Raw genomic sequence first — 18,512 nt, forward strand, 5'->3', positions numbered from 1 at the left:
ATGCTGACTTGATATCTTAAGAGGAAGTCACCCTGGAAGTAACAGAGCTGGGAACCAGGTGGGGGAAAGTGCAGTCAAAAGAGAACAAAAAACATTATTCCTGAGCCTTTCCTGAGCCTCTGTTACTCACAGAAAATCTGGAGTATGGTGGCATTGATGGACAAATACAACACATAAACAACACACAGAGTTTAGTGAGTCAATTCCAAGCAGCTTCCCAAATACAGAAAACAAGGAAATGCCAATGGGATTGAAAAGGCACATGGAGTCAGTTCCTGAAAGAGGCTCTCACATTCTTCCATCTGACTCTTAGTGGAAGAACAGCCTTAAAAGAATATCAGATTAATCTTGTGGATCCCAAGTTATGACATGCCATCCCTAACTTCACAGAAGCTACCTCCATGATCACCCTTCTGCTGTCCCCTACCTCTGTTGCCATACCCTGCCACGGCAAGAAAACAAACATGCTTTCAGTGACAGCCTCCTTCCTCCTGGCTTTTGGCTCTAATTACCTCACAAAAAATCTTCTTTGGGAATTGCTTTGAGGGAACCACTTTCACATGTCACCTCACCATAAGTCCTTCTCAAGGCACATAGCTGAACACACATTTTTTGGGCAACCAAAATGCTTGTAAGTTATATGGACCAAAAAACTATGGTTACAGCACATTCGGTCACATTATGGGTAAGTTTCAATCACAGTTCCAGGGACACTGCACCATATCTCTTGGCAGTCCATTCCAATGTCTAATCACCCTTTCTGTGAAGAAATTCCTCGAATTGTCTGAACCTCCCCTGGCACACCTTGAGGCTGTGTGGTCTTGTGCTTGTCTTGCCACTGGCTGCCTGGGAGAAGAGACCCACCCCACCTGGCTACATCCTGTTTTCAGGTGGTTGTAGAGAGCAGTAAGGTCACCCCTGAGCCTCCTTTTCTCCAGGCTAAACACCCCCAGCTCCCTCAGCTGCTCCTCACAGGACCTGTGCTCCAGACCCTTCCCCAGCTTCTCTGGACTCACTCCAGCCCCTCAGTGTCCTTCTTGTAGTGAGGGGCTTAGCGTCAGCGAGGCCACAGAGAGGCACTGGGCGCAAATAAAGTGCGGTGAGGGTACCTCTCCCCCCGAACAGCTGGCAGAAGTGCTTGTAACGCGGAGAGCTGCCCTTCAGCTTCCTCCGCGAGCGAGGGCTTAGCGCGCCAGCATCCCGGGATGAACCCGCACCCTCCAGGAGCGAGAGAGCAGGGAGGAGAGCAGGGCGCTGCCAGATCCCGTGAGGCGGGGCCGGCCTACAGGTGCGCCGGGCCGCTCCCGCTCGGCTCCCCGCGGAGGGGGCGGCGGCCGCGCTGCTCCTAACGCGGCCTGACAGGCGCGGCCGCCGCGCGGCCGCCGCTCCCCCGCGCCCTCCCCGGCGCTTCCCCCGCGCGCCCGCGCTGACATCACCGGCCAGGATTTAAATAGCACCGCAGCCGCTGCCTCCCGGATACAGCGCGCCCCATTGGCCGCCGCCGCAGCCAATGGCCGCGCCGCGCCGCTGCGCTCCGCCAATGGCGGGGCCGCGGCCGCCGCGCGCCTCCCCTGTCGCTAAGGGAGGGAAATACAGCGCGCGCGGCGGGCTGTCAGGTGCGCCGGGATGCGCCGGGAACGGGGAGCAGCCGGGGGGCTCCGGGCCGGGTGGGTGGGTTCTCTTGCCTTCGCCCCCCCTCGGTTTTCATCCCTGCTAGGCGAGCTCCCCTAGCCAGCCGCGTTACTCGGCGCGGGGAGGGAAGGGAACAGTGTGGAAAGTGGCTGTTCGCTTTGTTTTAAGCGCTCCGCCAGCAGCGTCTCCCGGGCGGTGAAATGCAGGACGAGCGGCCCCGCCGTGCTGTTTTCTCCACGGGGAGAGCTTGAAACGAGAGAGAAAGAGAGAGAGAAAGAGCGAGAGCGAGAGGGGAGAGCGATCGGTGGTGGCTCGGGGGCTGGCCGGGCTGCTGCTGGGGCTCGGCGGCCGCAGACGGTGGATTTGTGGGAAGAGGACGGGATGAGAAATAAACGCACCTGGCCGGCGGTGTTTAGGGGAGCGGGGGCCGGGTGTCCCCGCTGGCTGCCGGAGCCCCTGGACTCCGGACGCGGACCCGCCGAGCTGCAATGGACGCTGCCCGCCGCTGGCCGCAGAGCGGAGCATCCCCGCCGCCGCCGAGGAGGGAGAGCTGCCCGCCCGGAGCCGGCCCGCAGCGCGCCCCTCGCCCGAACAGGGACCGCGAGTTTCCTCCTCGGCATCGCTCCGGTGACCGCGGGCTGTGCCAGCCGGCCGCCCAGATAGGTTGCGTGGCAGCCACGGCGCGAGCGAATAGGTAAACGCCACTGTGTAGATGTGCTGTTTGGAGAGAGGAAAAAAAAATAATTAAAAAATTAAAACATGCGAGATGCGGTCATTGGGCCTGGCACAGGGGATGGGGCTGCACGGGGAGATGGAATAGCCTCCTCTCCCGTGCCTCGCGCGGCGGCGAGATGCAGCGAGCGAAAATGAAGTCCTTACGTAAGGCGGGCTGGCTGGATGGCTGGGTACCTGCTGGCTCCTGCACCGCCGGCCGCTGCCCCGCCAGAATTACCTGGGCTTCTCCCTGCTGTGCCGCAGCCTGTCACTGCGGGGCCTGTCCTAAAAGCAGACTTTCATCCGCAGGAGCTCGTACATTTAAGAGCTGCGTAACATTGTGGCACAAACATAAATCAGTTACGTTCCAAACTCAGAAAATTTAACCCATTTCACTTGTTACCAAGCTTACCAGCTTGAAAGGACGCGGTATAAATCTACTTTGCTGTCAAGCCATGATAGCATTAAATAAAACATTTCTTCTTGGTTACTGTTTACTGCTTCACATGCTAGAAATATTTCTGACTTATTTCTTTCCCGTATCTACAGTGTGTTAGTGCATTGCCTGAATATCCTAAAGATGTCGGCCTGCATACTCAAAAGGCAAATGCATGTGTAAGAACTGTAGGAAAAACACAGAATAGGGCTGAGACCTTTTTGGTTTTTAAATTTGATTTAGAATTCTGGTTCTCCCTACATTTTAGAGTAGGGTGATAAACTTTCTGCCTCGCTGCTTTTCTTCCCCATTCATCATAAAATTAAGAACACAATTTAAGTCACAGTTTTGTCGGAGAGGGGCTTTTTTATGTAATCAGAAATTCCTATACAACATGAAACATTAATTATTGCAGCAGAAGCTGCAAATTCTTGCTGTAGAGGCCCCGGTAAAAGTAAAACTAAAAATCAAATGAATGCTTAATCTTTCCCTGAAACAAATCCACCAAGTTATCAGAAATCTGAGGTATCTCCCTGTCTACATCTCTGTGACATGATGAAGTTTGTGTCAAGGTTTCTTTCACTTTGGAAAAGGGGAGCCTCTAAAATGAAATCGTTACCCCCGTCCTCCCCCATGTTTCTGTTTCCTCCTTCTCCTTACCTGTTATTCCTCTCAGTGAAAGATAAGGTCTGTGAAGCCTTGTTTCCCCTTCTGTTGTTGCAGAACTCCTTGGATGCGTCGGAAGTGAGCGCCGGGAGCATTTGGTGATCTTTGTGGGAGGAAGGCAAAGCCACCCAGGCCCCGTTCCCTCCATCTTGAGCCTTCCATGGTGATTTGCAGCAGCACAGGGAAGTATGAAGCACCGAGGGACAGAAGTCAGTGTTTAAACCTGACTTCAGTATTAACGACCACACAAGTTTCAGATAACAGAGGACCAGGGCTAGAATAGCAGAAGTACTTAAGGTGCCTCTTTAAAAAGTTCTCTTGTGCATATCTAAAGATTAGGAAGCTGTTTAGAAAAGGTGGTTATACAAGTGTTTTTATTTACTGTCTGAACAGAAGATGATGATCCGCATTATCTTACGTGCACCTTGGAAGCATCTGTATCACTATATAGATTTCAGGGGCTGCATTGATTTAAGTTAGAAAGATACCAGTGAAGTTTTAAATAATCGGTATAATATTCTCCCTCTCTTTCAGTCAGATTTGCCCTTCATGTTACTTGTGTTTCATAATCCTCCTAGCTCTCCATTTCGTCATTACAAGACCAGCATCTCTACTGTTAAAAAAAAAAAAGAGAAACAGAGAGCCCCCCCCCAACTCCACCAGGAAAAAAAAAAGTCTTTTTACAATCTGTTATTTATATCAATGTTTAAATAAATTTAGGGCACAAACTGATCCTGTTTTTTTAATAGGCTTATTTAGTTTCATTTATTTACACAGGTATTTTTTTGGAAGCTCTCAGGAAGAGACTGTGTTTGATGCAGCAATACCCTTTAGGGTTTTGATAAAAGACATGATATCATGAGTCTCATCACCACTTCTGTTATTGTTCTTATATAGTAGCGACAAGATTGAATCACCATTTTTAGCTATTCTTCAGCAGAACTTGTAATCTATCAATGTGTCAGCTCAACAGCAGTTTTCTCTTCACACTAATGTGAACCAGAAGGTCCAGCTATCACTGATTTTGACAATTTTATTTTATCTGAGATGGCATGTATTGCAGAAGTTTGAAGCAGATGAATTATAGGGCCTGTTATATTTTCCTAAAGATGTACAAAACATAGAATACGTCACTCGAAATATTTCAAACTAATTTGTATCGATAACATTCCTATGCTTGGTGCTTCATAAGCCTTATGCTAGAAGCACTATTAAATATTTGTCTGATAAATAACAAGAATGGGATCAAATGTGGGTCCTGTAGTTTTTTGAATGCCTCACATTGCCCTCTCTGTTGTTACATAATGCATCATAAAGAAATACGTGCCTTCATTCTCTTTAAATCAGTCCGGCATGGATAGTACTAAGCCTTCCTTCAAGTCCTTGTTATGCAAGTCCTTGCTACTGCTAATAGCTGTCTGCTCTGCATGGTTACTTAAAAAGCAAGGTAGCTGCAGACTTTTTGTGAAACTCCTTGCATTTCTGGAATTTTCAGTTAGGTGATTCCAGCTGTGTTGCTCTCTTTCTCAGCTATAGAATAAATTATTACGAACAAACAGGTTTTCCCTCATTAGAATAAAGTCTCATTCATTCCAGTACATCAGAAAGTGGCCAGTTTTTTGTTGAGTTGCGTCTACAAGCACATTATAAGTATCTGAATGCACTTCAGTGTCAAAACAGTGCAATAGACCATAATGCAGTTATATTTTGAATGTCTGTTGGAGAACACAGGCATATAACTAAGTACTGAAAAAATACATAGCACAGTGAAAAATCGATGACCAATCTAGCAAAGCTATTAGGTAACAAAAAAATCCATATGGGCATTAAGTACTATTATTTAAAGTAAAATCTGTGTTATACAGTATAACCAGCATTCAAGTGAAATTAATGAAACATCTATCTAGAACAGAAAGAATCATTTTTTAAATCTATGATACGACATGCTGTATTTCTTTACTTGGAAAGTGGAATTTGGTCGTAATTTTGTAAAGGTATAAAATTAACAACAAGCACTTCAGAGAAATAGGAATGCTGCCTGATTTGGATTTTTTTTCCCTCTGTAAAACACAGAGATAATTAGCGGCAAAAAATCAGGAAAAACCTGTCTGGGTTTTCCAATATAATGTAGATATTTTCAAGTACTCCGTCCTTTAAGAGGGCCTTGGTTTTAAACAGACTGAAATAGGAATATCTCAAAATTCATCTTACTGATTATACTTAATTTTTTCCTCTCTTCCTTTTTACTCGTAGAATATGCAAGTAGTAACTCAGCGATGTGTCACCAGGAAAGGAGGATTTATTTCATATTCACTTAGCAGATCTATTAGTTTAACAATCCTTTGTTGCATTTCTCAATTTCTTTACCTTTTTTGTTACTTTTGTAAATTTGTGGTACTGGCTTATTTGTTTATTTCCATTTTCCTACTTCTAATTATTTTGAAAAGTTCAACTATAATCTGTTCAGATTTTGGTATGACACATGAAAAACATTTTTTTCAATTCTTTTTGCAAGCAGTAGGTTGGTGGGAGGAGGTCTGCATTGTAAAATAGTGTACCTACAAAACTGTTCTTCAGTGGGAGATTAAATAATAAAGAGCAGGATGACTGAGACAAGTCATTTGTCACAGATGTTCATGCAGTTCTGGTGTTTTATTTTAAGCTGGATTCATCAAATGTGCTAAGGAGTAATTTCTGTCTGATATGAAGTTCCCATCAAAGGAGACTAAGTGGTTTAAGTTTAAACTGTGGTTTGAAAATACAGGGAAATGTTACTGGACCGGTGACAGTTTGATTTGGTAGCCAAAGTGGACACAAGGAAGTAAATTGGAGAATGCTATTTTTGGCCTAAAATGTGAGGAAAACACATCACTACTGTATTACTGTGGAGCAGTGACTTTACCTAGAAGATGGTTTTATCTATGAAGCACAAAGATTTTACCGCAGGCATCTGAATTATGCAGATTGTAAAGGGTACCGATGCCGTTGGGAAGCAAGCATGAAATGGTGATGTGTGAACGTCCGATATCTGAGCGACATTTACTGACCAATTTTACAGTATTTTGCAAGTTTATAATATAGGTTTAGTGTTAGTTTTATTTAGTGAAAATGGAGGAGGTAAGCACTAGTGTAATATTGATTTCGGGTTTTTTAGATAGGCTAGTTATCATATTTAGCAAAGTACAATACGAACAAGAAGGCCCGGGACTAAGATTACTTTAAAAGGAAGATTTAAAAAAAAAAACAGTATTGGACTTATTCTTAGTTTATATTAGTTGCTCTCTCTTTTAATATAATTTTCTCTTTTCTTAAGTTCCGTCTCTCCCTTCAGAAATGCTGTGTCCCAGCCCTGAAATGGAGGAATATAATGGCTACAATTAGCTTCTGTTTACTGGAGGAAAATTATTTTTTCCCAAAATGAAATACATGCATTAATTTGCTGGACTTGCAGCAATTTTTACATGTGGTATTTTTGAGAAAGAGATCGTAATGTCCATTTTAATGCAGCTTACCGCAGTATAGCTGCCGTAATTGAGCATTTTTCTCTTTGGTAGTCAGGTACACTGAATTGTCAGGCTGTTTGCTTTTAAGCACCTGAAAACTAAATTTTAAAAAAGTATATTTAATACGATAAGTTTTGCTTTCCAGTCTGTACTTTCTTTTGAGTTTTTCAGGTAAATACTGCGCAGATTGATTATCAGAAAAATTGAGGCTTACATAATCGGGACATACTTTTTTTCTACTGCCTCCCTTCCCCCACTTAGCTTTCATTTTACTATGAAAAATGAAAAATTTTGAAAAGAAAATTACTATGACATACTGATTATACACACATTTTCATGGAACTGCACAGCTAAGCTATTTGTATGTATTTAGTAAAAGAAAGCAGCAAGCAAAATATTAAAACCTTGAGACGCCTAAACTTTAAAATTATAGTCGTCATTAAATACAGCTTTATCTGAGATGCTGTACCTAGCTCTGTAACAATGAATCTTTTTTCTTTGCATAGGGAATTAGAGTACTTCTATGTAGTCTTTATTCAGAATAAAAAAAATTATAATGTCGTACTCCATTTTTTTATTCGTCATAAAGCTGATGCTCCTTCGTAAGGCAGTTGGTTTAATACCTAACTTTCAGAGGATGATTTTCAGTGATTGCTATTGACAAAATATAAGCAAATGAATCAGAACCCTGTCCTGGTAGATAATTACAAATTGAATTAACTAAAAAGAATAATATTAAAATTTTATCTAAATATGTTAACATGAGCTCTTACCCATAGGTGGCAGTCATCTTTCACTCTAGCAGGGATGCCAAACTTCTGGTTCGTGGTATTCACGCTTATACTGAAATAATTTTGGTGAGGTATGCGTATGTACATAAGAATATACATGTCTGCATTTTGGAAGAGGGGGAAGAAGGTGAAATTAATCATAAAATTAGGTAGTAATTAGGAGGAATCTGAACTGCTGTGTATAAGCAGTAAGATAAGGAATGATCGTATTCTGGAGAAGATGTAGAGATATTTATAAAACCACAGAAACACATTTTTTACCAATCCATTGCTGACGCTCCTCAAAATAAAGTAGTGATAGTTCAGAAACCAGTTAGCCCTACAAATTGAGCAGAAAGGCAAGTATCCTGCCAGCCTTAGTGAGCACAACCCCATATTGTGCCCCGTCCTCCAAACCACGTTTCTACTTTGTCACCCTTTATCTGTAAATTACAGAAGCACCACAGTGATGATGTTGCCCTGGAAATCCCAGCAATAAGGCCCCTTAAATATTGAGGAAATACAGAAAAAGTGCTCTGGGTGAGGATGTCCTTTCAGTCATGGAGAGCAAGCAGAACCAGCGAGCTGTCGTGCTGTCCTGTGTCTCTTTGCAGGGCTGCGATCGACACCCGTGGCAGTGCTGTGCAAGGGGAGGACGCTGCCTGCCCGAACAGAGATCTGCTCAGTTTTGCCATCAGCTTTTTTAGGGATTTAAGTGGTTTATGGGGATTTCCTTTTGCAATACCACTAAGGAGGCACTTGGGACCCCACCAAAACTGGAGGGGATGGAAGGAGCGAATAAGGCCAGGTCATTTCAGGCTAAAACAAACAGAACTTGTGAAACTACAAATGTGTCATAGTGAGACGATAACATTCTTCTGAGAAAAGAGGACCGAAACCTGGAATTCACGGGTAGGTGAAGTCATATTCTTTTTTCTATTACAGCTGCACTGAAACTCTTTTCAGTTAAGATTAATCTAATATTGTGTCAAGGTAGGCCACTGTACACATTCAGCAGAGGTCAGGAACTAGCATTTTACAAAATAGAAAATTGGAAAAACAGACAATTATGTGTTGCTGTTGCTGTGTTTCACTGTGATGCAAGATTAAGGGCTCAGAATTGAGCAGAATGGTGCAGTATTATTAAAACAGAAGGACTAATTCTCCTTATGCAAGAGTCACGGCAACACACATCATTGTATAAGCCAAAGCAGGCAGTATGATTTCATAGTCACACAGGGTATTTCCACAGACAGACAACCACAATGTGACTAATTAGATATTTGCATATGCATGGCCCCATTTGCTCCCCAACTGTAATAATTAGAAGTATTGCACTCCACAGTAATTTACACTCTTGTGTAACACTATTGAATATAAGATAGCGGGTGGTGATAAACTGGCCAGTGACAAACGGCTAAATTTGATATGTGTTTTGAAAATCAGAGCTTTCATAGTCAGCTTTGTCCTTGACAAAGTGGGCAGGGCTAGAGAAGACCTCCTCTGCTGTGGGGCCTGATCCTCTCTATCACAGGCAACCGTGTCACACTCTTCAATTTGACATGCAGAGACGCTGGGCTCCATCTTGAAGCTGCCTCCACCATCAGCTTGCCTCTGTTTTTCTGTTCCTCTGCATGGTTAAAGATTTCAGATAATGTGTGTCACGACCAGCTGAACCTCTCACATTCTGCAAGGTCTTTGCCTTCAGTTTAAAGAGCATTTCTCTCACCTGGGATAAAGTCCGTTCCCGTCTGTCCTCTCTTGAGTTTTTCAGTTTACTGCTCAGCCTGAGTTCAGCCAAACCAGCCGTGCTGTACCTGTCATAGAGAACGGTGCTTTTCCCTAACCATTCTCCTAACCTTCCTTTTTACCTCCACTTCCAGTAAATCTCTTTTAATCTGCAGGGCTAGAAGGAAGCAGTGATCCAGATGGGATGTTGCCAGTGCCTCTTATAGTGGCAGTAATATCTTCCTATGACTCCTAGATATAAAGTAACTAATATTTTGATTTTTAATGTATTTATTTTTATATTAGAGCCACCTACTCTCAACATCTCAAAAACCTTAAAGATTGACTGAAACACCCAACTTATCCTTTTTTTATGGATACTGACAGCAAAACTTCATCATTCCTAGCTTGTGACTTTGACCTTTGCGCTATCATACTGGTATTGCATGACAAGGGTGTCAAAAGGCTTTTTTATGGAAGGGTGTCATCACTTTCATACAATTCCCCTGAATTTCCCAGCATGTCCAGATTTGTTTGGGAATCTCTGCACTTTGCACGACTATGGATGTGAGCTGGCACACGCGCATGATACAGCGCAGGGCACTGCAGGTGAGCTACCTTGGCTCATGAAACTGAGATGTCTCTAGGATTAGTTACTTCTAGCACATCACACTGTGTTAGCTCAGGTAAGCTTTCCAGAATTTGTACAGTACTTTTGACTCACTGTCCTGCACTGGCTTCATTTGACAGCTCTGGGAGCAAGAGACCAAATTCTGAAATATTTTTACAGGAACAAGAGAGGAAATAGACTTAGTGTCTCATTAGGTTGTTTCTATTGATCTTGTAGGTTAATCTCCCATTTACAGGTGATACCTGGGAAATTGAAGGAGGAACAGATGTACAAGACTTGTGTGGCACTCTTGAATAACATCTAAAAATAATAATTTTATTTTTTGGGTTTTTTTAATAGAAAAATCTGGAGGATTTTGGTTGTGTTTGTGGAAGTTAGCTCACATTATGACTGTCTAATTAAAAAAGCAATAATCTGTTTTGTTCCCTTGGAACTGGCTATATGACATTTGTATTGTGGCATTTTAACATAGCAATTTTATTTGATATATTTGACTCCTGTGCCTGCAGAACAACTAAGAAACTGGACCACTTGATTTGTTTTATAGTGAAAATACCATACTGAAGAACTTTTCCTAAGTTTGGTATGGGCAGAGTTGCAGCGTATTGAGTCAAGCTCATAATGTAAAATGACTCTCATGCCTGTTGTTGTACAATATTCCAGCCCCACTTTGTACAGGCAGTACCCCAGCTTTGTATCCTCAGTTGATCATTCCTAATTTAAGGTAGACAGTGAAAATAACTAATAAGATCTGTCTGAGATCATTCTTTGGGGAAGTCCACTATAAACTTTCTGCTAGCTTGAGACTTTCCCTTCCAAACTACTTTGCAAGCTTTTATTCATATTAAGAGTTAATTTAGCAACTGCTATCTTCCTCAGTTTATTTTTTTTCAAGTAGCACACTAACAAATATTTTCCTGAAATCCAGTCAGATTGGGTCAACTTACTTCCTTGATGTGGAAAGTAGGGTTTGGTGCATTTTTGTAAATGTCTGGCTAGTGTGCCATATCTATTATTGGAAAAGCTTTGTAGTGTTTTTCTACTTTTCTATTTATCCAGTTATCCATGCATCCTTGCATCCAAGCTTTTGATAGGCAATCCCAATTTTTCCTCCTGTTAAACTGTCATTATTTCTAAAATCTTAGTTGAGGTGACGGCTCTTGTGCTTGGATTCAAGGACCAAGTTTTCCCATCCAGCAATTAGGAAACACAGAAAAAAATTTAATTTTTTTTGCCATTTCACCTCAATCTAAATGATTCATGGAAAAGCTCACTCACAGAGATAGTAGTAAAACGTGGATTTTTTCTTGGAGTCTTCAGTGTGTAGCTGAGAAGACCATAGGTATAAGAGCCTCTAAATCCTGCAATTTACTCCTCCAAGACTTTCACACTTCACTTCTAGTCCAGCCCAGGGCTGATCATATCTTGGAGGTTTTACAGAGCCTTAAAAAGAATGTGAACATAGCTAAACAACTTGGTCAGGATTGCTACAAGTTGAAAAGCATCTTTTAAAAACCTGAATTTATACCCAAATGAAGAAATCAGAAAAGAATATCTAGCTGGCTACTTACACATACATATATATATATAAAACCACTATTCATTGTATCAAAAAAGTATTTTGAAGAAAACCAGTATGGCATGAGAAGAAGCAGGCAGCTTTTGTAAGGGAGGCAATGCCTCACAAGTCCCTGTATGGAGAGGAATTAAAGAAAGACATTTGACATCTTTTACTCAAAAAAGGCTCTTAAAAACCTTAAACTGCACGGGCAAAGAGGCAGCTTCTCACATGGAAAAACATCACATGAAAGAGAGGAAACCAAGGTCAGAAACCAATGGTCACTTTTTGTGGTCATGGGAGTCCAGTAGCAGAGCCCCTCCACCAGCATGCTCAGAAATGTTCTGTGAAGGGCCAAGAATAAAAGTTGCAGGGATTACTGTGAGCATGAGGAGAGGGTGAGGGATGAGGCCGTGAAGTGAGTGAGTGAGTGAGTGAGTGAGTGAGTGAGTGAGTGAGTGAGTGAGTGAGTGAGTGAGTGAGTGAGTGAGTGAGTGAGTGACTGACTGACTGACTGACTGACTGACTGACTGACTGACTGACTGACTGACTGACTGAGCAAGAAAACAGCAAATGAGCCTTGCTGTGGATAAATGCCCTGTGATACACAGAGGAGTCTTAGCTGGTTCCTACCCCTCCAGAGAAGCGTCATGGGGCTCTAATAAATGCTGCCACAAAAACATCAATGCCCAGCTTGGCAGTGGTTCAAAAAGCATGCAAAATGTTAGGAATTGCAAAGAAAGGGACAAGGAACAAAATCTAAAACAAAATAAAAATCTCATTATGGTGCTGCGTGAAATTCTTCCACCACTTTCTAAGTGCTGCACATGTTTCTTTGGTCTGTCTGCCTTTAGCATAAAGGCATGGCAACGCATGTGTTTAAAAAACATTGCAAAATCAAAGCTAGAAAGCCAATATCAGACAAACAAAACCCACTGCACTAAAGGAAAACAGCAGTTTGCTTTGCAGGCTTTTCCCCCACCTTCAGAAAAGCCAAAAGGAAAAAAATTCAACGTAAGAGGAGATAGATATGGCACTACTGAAAACATGCTAAGGGTTGATGAAGGTGAGCATGTAGAATGTCTGATCATAGTCTGGCCCTCGTTTACACCTCTCCTCTCTCTTTTATCCTCATAGATCAAATCTACTAATATTGGTAAATCAGTTGTTCAATGTCATGCTAAAAATCATTGATAAGCAAAAGTGAGCATTGGATCCATTAACCTGTAGATGGACAGGAAGGGCATAGTTTTTTGGAAGGCATTTTTTCTCAGACTTCAGCAACCTTCCCTGTCACTGCTGCTCAGGTACACGTGGAAAGCTGTAGGTGAGGAGAAGCAGGGTTGGATGCAGTTGGCAGCTCCTCCACAAGGTGTGGAGGGTGATTGGAGGAACTGGTATTAAGCCAAGGGTTCTGCCACATGCATGATGGATGGTAAAATTTTTCACTGCTGTAAGGCAGCAGCAAATATTTTTAAGTGTGGTGATCAATTTTGTTCTCTAGTATCTAATTGAACATCAGTAAATATGTTATTAAGATGCTTGACAGTGCTCTTTTGCAATCAAGGCCAAGATGTAGCCAAATACTCATCTTGATCTCTCGAGACACATTTCTAATGAATTTTTACAGTGCCTAGAGGAAAGGTCCCTGGTCTGAAGTGGGACACCTGGATGCTAAAAGCAAATTATAATTAATAATATATTGTGTTCGTGATGTCAGAGTGTCATCTAAAGACAGTGGTAAAATCTTGTATAGGCTACAGCTGGAATCCTATTAATAAAACTGCTTTCTTTAAATCACTCCCAGGGCATAAGATATGGTGTTCCTTTGTTGACAGTACTTTCTCCAGAATATTTATATTTGTGATTATCAAGGAACCACCCAATACTGAGAGCAGCAGTGCTTTGAAATAACTCCATTGTATTGAAATGTCTTTGTTATCGTTCTGCCCTGTGAAGATATGGATAAACTTCCTCTCTGCTTATCAGAAATATGGAAGAAGGTTGAGGCTCTATACTACTGCAAAATGCAATTAGGGAGGTAAGCTATACCTGCTTAAGATAGGTATATACTGTCTCCTTGATTACTCAGTCCACTATGAGTAATTAAGCTTCACTTCAGCAATGGCAACTTTTTTATCTTCTTTTTTCTGCTGTGCTGAAGGGACTTTTAAACTCCAATTTTTTGGAATAAAATTTACAAATTTTATTCCAAAAGTCTGCTAAATTCTACCATATATGAAAGCCGATCACTGCAGTGATTGCTACAGAAATGGAGGCTAGTTCTGATTTAAATGCACATTTCTAGTCAATGTAATTTAACTGCAAAAGGATTTTGTTTTCCTTTCACCCCTAGATTTTCTTATTATTTTTGAACCATTGAGAGAGGAAGGATGGAATTCTAGACCCATTTCTGTGCTGGAAAATGAGCAGAGAGCTATACTGAAAGGAGAGCTCAAGGTGTCCAGAGTTCAAACAGAAGCAGTTTGGCTACTGTAGTTGGTTTTGAGCAGTCTTCTCAATATTTTAGTTCCAAAACCTACAGAACCAGTCTAAAAAAAAAAAATCCATTTATCACCTTGGGCACTAGCCATAAACGGTTTAAGTAATACTTATAATGAAGACTGAACTATGAATTTTAGTGGCCTGCCTTTATTTTTTTTCAATTATATACTTTTTTGCATTGTTAGTTGACTCCTACATGTGTGAAAGCGTATGTATGTTTTAGTTTGGGGTGCACTGTGATATTGCTTCTGAACAAACAAGTAGGTGCAACAGTTTTGCAGGCAATTATCTAGTATTTCTCAATCTCCAAACTGCTCCTGGACAGCAGACCTGAATTAGAAGCCATAGAACTTTCTTTCATTAACATATTTATCAGAATGCCTGAAGTGACATATGTTGGAATAATTTGTAGCAAATTATTATTACCAGATATGAAATAAATTTTCCATTAATTAATTAATTAGTACAGTCTTTGGACATTCATCCTCGATCTATAGATTATTTTGCCCCTTTTTAGGAGACAGCACAATGTGAAAACTTTATTATTGTAATAACATATCAAAAAATAAAAGACAATAACATGGTAAAAACCCCCCAGAGGTGGTAATAGGACAAGTCTATCTGAGCTGGGAACAGCCAGAAGAGCACATCTTCTGTGCCATAATTGCAGGCAGAGTTCAAATGCATGAAAGCAATTGTTGAACTAAAGCACACGGACCTCCTAAAGAAATGGGATTCCTGGGGTGATCACGTATCATAGACTCAGAATGGTTTAGGTTGAAGAGGACCTTAAGGAGTATCTATATCTAGTTCCAGCCTCCCCAGCTTCCAAGCTATGTCACAATCCTTCCCAGAGCAGACTCTCAGGAGTTGTCCACTGTCTCCAAGCAAGCCAGCAGCAGAGCAGCCCTTGTCCCCTCAGCCTGTCCTACCAGCTGGGAGCAGATTGAGCATCTGGCCCTTTTGCCCAGGTGAAGGTGGGTGAGCACAATACAACTTAACTTCAAACTGAGCGGTGTGGGCTGCAAGAAAAACACTTGTGATGTCCCTGTTCTGTCAGCCTAATGAAACTCCCACTTCCAACTGCAAAATCTGGAGGCCTGATTTGAACTTTTTTAACCCTGGGGCATGGCCATAGAGATAAAAGCACAGAGTGGCAGAGTATAGTAATCTTCAGGATGTGTGGTATCATTATGCTCAGATGCTGTGTAAGCCTGATACAATAGCTCCTACCACATCTTATTTGAACTTGAACTACACCTTATTTAGGGCAGAGAAACATTTTCAAAATTGCCTGGGCATCATAGAATTTTTTAGAGGTGTAATTCTCAGCTTTTCCATTGATCATTATTTTTTCAAGTCACTGGTTCACTTTCCCCTCATCTATTTGACTTTACCATAGGGATAGCTGTATTTGCCTGCTAGTGTGAAATGCTAGAGGGTAGTACAATTTTCGTAGTTCCAGATTTTGGTTTATCCTGCCAAAAAATACAGGTATTGGGATGAATACAGATGTATCTTGTTCATCATATTTGCCTTCTTCTCAGGGATACAAGGAAGCTTTCACTGTATGCAGAACATATTGTATTAATTTCATAAATCTAGTTTTGCATGTGGTACAAGTATTTATTTTGCTTGATTCTCATAACTTTTGGAGAAAAGAAAAAGAATGTTGCCACATAAATGTCTTTCCAGAAAACAAGCAAACAAACCAAAGAGCCAAGATCTCCATAGTGGCGCCGCTCAGCTGACCTCAGCTACTTTGCACGAGGAGGGAGCTTAGCCTGTATCTGCTGTACTTGTACCGCTGCAGATGGAAAGCAAAGGCAAGGTTTCCTCCTCCCAGGGTTTTGTCAGAAAAGGAGGTCTGCTTTCTGTACACACATGAGCGGTGCCTGAGGGATGGGGCAAGTTTTATTTCCCACTGACGTGTTTGTAACACCCTTTAGGTGTGAGAAAATCGGGTAAGTTTTGAAGAAAGGAGACTAATAGCAAAGCAGGGAGTATTAACTACAAATGAAGGGTACAGTCCTTAAGAGGATAATTTTCTGCTTTTAAATCTGGTGCCCGTATTAAAATTTCTCCCAGCAGCATGTGCATGACTGATACTTAATCAGCTGATAGCGCAAAGCAACAGTGACCCTGGCACCAATACCGAGGCAATATTTACAAAAGGATGAACTATTTTCGAACAATGTCTTCAATGTACTAAGCACAAACAAGCTTTTCTTCAGCATCAGGCATGCATGTTGACTCGTTCCAACGATTTTGTTCATGTACAAATGTATTCATTGTGGACAATGCAAGGAAAATGTCATTCTCTATTTATATCCCAGTTTCCCTTTGTCCTCTTTACAGTATCTTGGGGCAGTGATGCAGAGCAGAATCTTGTTCTAAACTCCTGCTATTTTCCTCCCCATCTTCTTCCAAAGCGCTCACAGTAGCAGAGCCGCAGTGAGTTAAAAGGCTCCCTACAGCAGATTTTTTTTTTCTTTTGAGACACAAAGATCTGTCTCTCTCCCTCCGCTTCCCAGCAAAGAAGATCTAAGTCCTGCCTCTTGCTCCATCACTCGGAGCACATAATGGTCTTGGCAGCAGAGGATGTGGTGGTAGCAGCATTTTGAGCCATGTAAGTGGATGCACCTGGCACAGCAGTGTGAATAAGCAATGTTAAGGCAATTCTCCCCCAGCAATATAAGAAACCATCCACTTCATGAACAGCCTCTCTGTGATAAAAGCTGCCTTTCTCTTGACTTGGATAAGTTCCCCAGTATGGTCAAAACAGAATAATGGAGGACTTTGAAAGAAGGGCCCTTGTACAGAAAATAATTAATCTTGCAGCAGAGGGGCAGAGAGAAAGATTTAGTGACACTTGAAAACAAAAAACAAATCCCCAAGTCCTAGGACTAAACTAAAAAGCCCAAGTGCAGGCTCACAGGGTGTTCTCATTGTAGAACAAATCATCTGTCCTGAAAGCATCATTCTTGGGCAGGTTGGCCCATTTCAGGTAGGAATTAGGAACATTATTTTAAAGGACATTTCAGGGAGATTCTATTTTGCCTTTCAAGCATAGTCTGATCTTCTTCAAGGTGGAAATGTTCCCTTCTCTCAACTGTGGCATTCCCTTCTGATAAGCTTCACTTTATTGGTAAAATGATATACATTGTTTTAGTACTGTAATAATATCTTTACAAAAAATCAGGTGATAAAACTCCTACAAAGAAAATAATTTAAATTGAAAGCTCAACATTAAATAGAGTTTGCCTTTGATAGATTTCTGCACTCTTTCCAACTGTGTGTATACAAAGAAAATAGTCACGCATACCTCAGATGTAACAGTGAAAGGAATATAACACATTCCACGTGTTCTAAGAAATTGAAAAACTCACATTTCTGAAGGAAGAATATGTGGCTGTTTTCCATTGTGAGACTCCTGAGGCCTGTACACTCACTTGAATGGATCTCCCAGTAAAGAACATCCCTTATACACAGGATTCACATCCAATTCACAGACAAACATCAAAACATTCACTGATGATTATAGATTTTATTAAAAAGTCACTCTTTTCTTTCCTCAGATAAAATATCTCAATCAGGTTGAAGTAATTTTGTTCTCTGAAAGAAGAGTTTGAGACTTAATGAATATTACCAAATGAAAAAATCTTAACCACATAATGCATTTTAGATAAAGGATATATATATAACACCAAATAAATGAACTCTTCTTGTAATTCATACTTCTAATAATGAATGGTTTCATATGCTTTAGCACAGAAAAGATTAGATAGCTTGAAAATTAGAGCAGTCAAACTTTTAGCACAGTGTGAGATGAAGATAAGTAGTATTCAGTCATCGAAAACATCTTTCCTTCATCACCATCTAACTCATCCTTAAGGAATTTTTAAAATTACAATTGAGCAATTCTTAACTACTGTACAAAAATAACTTCTATTAGCTGGAAAACATTTTAGAATCTTTCAACTTTAGGGTATAGAGATAAACTGCCATATGAAGGCTTGCCTTATCATTCCCAGGAACTGAAGTTTGACAAAGGTTGGTAATTCTGACATTTGGAGAGATGATTAAACCCCTAAATGATTGAAAGCTAAGCATAACCTTCAAGATTAAATGAAGATTAAATGATCATCTATTATGGATGTATGCAATATACATGATTTCAAAAGTTAGCTGGCAGCAATCATTCATTCTCATTTTTCATTAAATTTTTAGAAAGTAGCATCCCCCAGAGTTAATACTGGCATCTACAACTAAGGATAGTATTAAAATACAAATAATTTGGTTGTAATCTAGTTTATTGGTTGGAGGTTTTTTTTAAAAAAATTTCTATCCCTGTTACATTACCATATTG

The 18,512-nt window shown here is 41.2% G+C and overlaps 1 long non-coding RNA gene across 2 annotated transcripts in view; it reads left to right on the forward strand.

Moving 5' to 3' along the window:
* Positions 1-2,237: 2,237 nt before the first annotated feature.
* The window catches only part of LOC116994173, a 46,958-nt gene continuing 30,683 nt past the window's right edge, over positions 2,238-18,512 (forward strand). For both annotated transcript variants that reach the window (XR_004417424.2, XR_004417423.2), the window contains exons 1-2: positions 2,238-2,326; positions 3,506-8,633. This is a non-coding gene — a long non-coding RNA (uncharacterized LOC116994173). The remainder of the gene's footprint in view (positions 2,327-3,505; positions 8,634-18,512) is intronic.

The sequence above is a fragment of the Catharus ustulatus genome, chromosome 3, assembly GCF_009819885.2.
Source record: "Catharus ustulatus isolate bCatUst1 chromosome 3, bCatUst1.pri.v2, whole genome shotgun sequence".
Taxonomy (NCBI): Eukaryota; Metazoa; Chordata; class Aves; order Passeriformes; family Turdidae; genus Catharus; species Catharus ustulatus.